This window comes from Malania oleifera, chromosome 11 (genome assembly GCF_029873635.1).
Source record: "Malania oleifera isolate guangnan ecotype guangnan chromosome 11, ASM2987363v1, whole genome shotgun sequence".
In the NCBI taxonomy this organism is placed as follows: Eukaryota; Viridiplantae; Streptophyta; class Magnoliopsida; order Santalales; family Ximeniaceae; genus Malania; species Malania oleifera.
Window position 1 is genome coordinate 19,145,215 of NC_080427.1, and position 4,076 is coordinate 19,149,290.

A 4,076-nucleotide genomic window follows, 5' to 3' on the forward strand; every position below is an offset into this window, starting at 1 on the left:
CACAGAATAAATGCGGGCAACGAACTAGAACCCAGAAACCGACTCTGATACCATGTTAGATTGTCACTTTACCTAAAAACTTAAATTATATTTTTATTTTATTTAGCTGTGCTAGACATGAGTTAGATAAGAACTAAAGGTGGTAGACGATCATGATCATTTATGTCCCTTCCTTTCAGAATTTTTTTAATTCAAACCCAAAATAATTCCCCACCTTGCCTAGTTTTTTAAATGTGTCCATACCATTGAAGTCGGCGGCTTTCTTTTAATCGCCTGCAGACTACCGTTGGAGACCAACGCACTGCAGATAAGGTTGCTCTGTAAAGAAACCTGCCCTAGTATTTTCCCCCTCATCATCCACTTCCATCTTTGGTGCACCCAATGTGCCATAATTGAATTAGAGTGTTCCCCGCACTGCATAAATTGCATTCCTTTTTTCTTTTCTTTTTAATTTCCAAATCCCGGGTTGTTTGGATCAAATATTTTTTTTGATAAAAAAAAGAAGGAAAATAATAAGAAAATTCATTTTTCGTTATATTTTCCTTCTATATTAAATATTACTAGAAATGAAAATTTATTTTAATATGATTAAAAATAAGGACTAATCAAACATTAAAGATGTGTAAAATTAAAATTTTATTCATGAACTTTGTGTATTTTTTTTTTCTCATTTTTCTTGATAATTAAATATGAAAATATGGATTTCTTTTTTTCCCTTTTTTAAATATTTTTTGAGTTCCAAGTCAGGCGTAAATATTCGGAGTACAAAGACTCCCATAAGGTTGAAGGTTCCAGCCTTATTACTTATCCAATTATCATGTTTTGAGACTTCAAAAATTCAACTACCATACTTGATATTCAATTTCCGAGACACTTATACACCCTCACTTAATTTACCATACACCCAGTTTAATAAATTTATTATTTTAACTCTTTTATGACACAAATTATTGTTAAATATCTTAAAAAAAAAAAAATTGTATCCCTCCCTCTCCAATAAAAACAATGTAAATTAACTCAATCACCGATAAATTTTTAGTTACTACTATACCATTCAGGTGTTATAAAGGCAAAAATAAAAAATAAAAAAAGGTAACATAGCTCATTTTTAAAATTACTTGATGGTAAATCTACGAAACGAACTTATAATTATTTCAAAAATCAAATATAAGGTGAGACCACACAATTTTCAAAATTCCAGAAGAGGTAGGTATTTGTAGAGTCCTGAAAATGACATTTGCCCTTCATGAGTTACTACTCCATGGGCAATAATTGGAAAACGATGGTGGCTTATCATTTTGAGCATTGACCATGACTTGATACTTCAATTATCATTTCACATAAGTCTTGTAAGATGAGCAAATAAAATGGTGGCTTGTAAAGTACTTCTATCAGATCATGAAACCTGTCCAAACTTCCTACAAATTCATTATTTCTAATGGGCATCAGTCAATATAAGGCAAAGAAATTGTCAATCTTGAATGTTGTTTTCACCTTGTAACTTGAAAAAAAAATTAAATTAAATAATAACAATAATAGAAAGGCACATCAGTCCATTCTTTGGATACTCAATGAGTAATTAAGAGTGAACTTTGGTGGTTAAGAGTAATACAGAAAACAAACATTGGATTAAGCACTTCCAGGATTAGATTTGATCAAGCTGCATGAAATTATTTTGGGAACTTCGGATCAAAGTATTCACGCACTTCAATGCTTTAACAAAGTGGCTCAAGCACCCAGCAACCAATGCTGATCACTCTTAACACTTCAGCAGATTGTAACATTACCTTTAGGGGCACGGAGGTTACTTCTTATTCACATAGCATATTGTGCATCTTTAGGAATGGAAAGCCATACTATCTCTCCTAGGGAATAGGATTAGAGTTAAAGGATCATTGTCAGGTCTTGTTAATATATATACATACGACAATTCAATCAGAAGGTGGCCTGCCACGAGTTATTTTGTGGGATCTTGGAATATTGACATAGAGCACATAAAAGTTTGAGGATATATTCAAAATTGGGTTGCCAAATGATTAACTTGAGTACATATTAAGTGTAATAATATCATATAGTACATGCTAACATGTGATATATGTTATGATTTAGGAGAAATCGTCCATGACATAAGGAGTTGAGTCGCATACAATCTATGATTTGACATATGATTTAGGTTATAGCTATAAAGTAGACATACTTAATTATGTCTTGTTGACAAACATTGGTTGGATGAAACACAACCTTTGTAGTTAGATCCTAGACAGTTCAGGTTATCAACTAGGTAAATTAACATATGGTGTGGATGGAACATCAAGGGAATTCGTGATTGGTGTTTTTATGCATGTCTTGAGTGTGTAATCCTTGTTTTGAATAAGAATAAAGGTTGTGAGTTGTCAGCTCCCTCAAATTTGTTGTCTTATGTATGTTATACTCTTTATACACACTTGTAGGATTATCCAATGAATTTGATAGTGTCATTGGCCGAGTGAGGCTTGGTATCCTCACAGTGTCAAGGAGTAGTGTGAAAACTTAGACATTGTGACAATTAGCTTAATATGGATTAAAATTTTCTTACATTCGCATGATATTTGTTCTCAAGAATACGATGAAATACAATGATAATAATATAATAAAAATTAAATATGTATGTAAAATCTTAAACTAAATTGCTCATTTAAAGCTTGTGTTATTCCATCCAATATGAAGTAGGATGAGAATAAACATTCCTATTATAAAATTAGAAAATAGTTATTCCTTACATATTCTTTTGTGTAAACTACCAAATATTTTATTATAACTACTTAATTCCTAAGAATAGGCCTTTTAGCGAATCAAACATTACTTTAGTAACTAAAAAAAAAATGTACTTTAATCATAATATAAATGACAACACAATATATATATATATATTAAATCTTAATATGGAACAGCAAGGAATGATTGAGAATGTATATTTCTATTCTACTCTATGTTTGATTAAAGCTTTTGCACGAATGACTTCTCTCTAAATGAATACATTCCCTATATAACTTTCATTCTAGGCGGTGGTGGATTGAAAGTTTGAAGGAGAAAATAGTTTCAAATGGTGGTGTTTTGACTTCCAGATAATAAGGGACATGTTCAGCTACCAAGTTTGAAGCTTCCAGGGTCAAGCATCTTCTTTCCCACTCCTTCAAGTCATGATGCCGATGGTTCTTGTTATACGTAAGGAAGATCCTTATCAGGCACCTTATGGGCACATGGGTTAAGTGGAGAAGCAATTTTTTCACTTATTTATTAATTTTATATATATGGGCATTACTCAAATATGGTTTATCCAACACTTCACTATTTCACCAAAATATCATAGGAAACCATAGCTATTTCATTGGTTCATAAGAGTAAGCACCAAACTAATCAAAGATACCAAGAAGAAAGATATGTTGATTATAAAATTTTAGATAAATCCATTGCAAGACATCAAAGGATGCTTCTATTTTCTATTCAATAGAAATAAAAATAAAAAATAAAGCACAACCTAGTGAGTATTCACAAGTTTTTTCTTGTAACAAGTCATTGAAAAATTGTAATCATTGCAAATGTTCAATAATAAAATACATTTTGGGCACTGCATTCACATTTTGTTTTCTAAGAAAATCGTAAGGTAGTGTTTTGGAAGGCTTGGATTTGAATTTGTGAAAATTTAGTAAAAAGTCAATACACTTTTATGCTAAGTTCAATCTAAATGCACGTAAATCCAAATCCAAGGCTCGAATGGCATGCTCCCAAAGGACTCAAACATAAGGTAATAGAATATATATGACAAGACGATTGCTTTGCATAATAACCATTTTCCTTGGCCTCCTGTCTTAAATGGCCTCAAAGCTTACAGAGCACACCCCCTTCAAAACATTAGATAGAATCAGAAAATCCAACTAATATCAACTTCTATTTTGGACTTTCATAGTATAGATACATGGTGGTATTGATTAGATTCCAACAATATTCACCCTGCTGCCCAATCTGTGGGTTTCTCTCTTCATCTTTTTTCTTTCCTCTTGAAAACTATTAATCAGTTCCACGGTTACAAAAGGGAC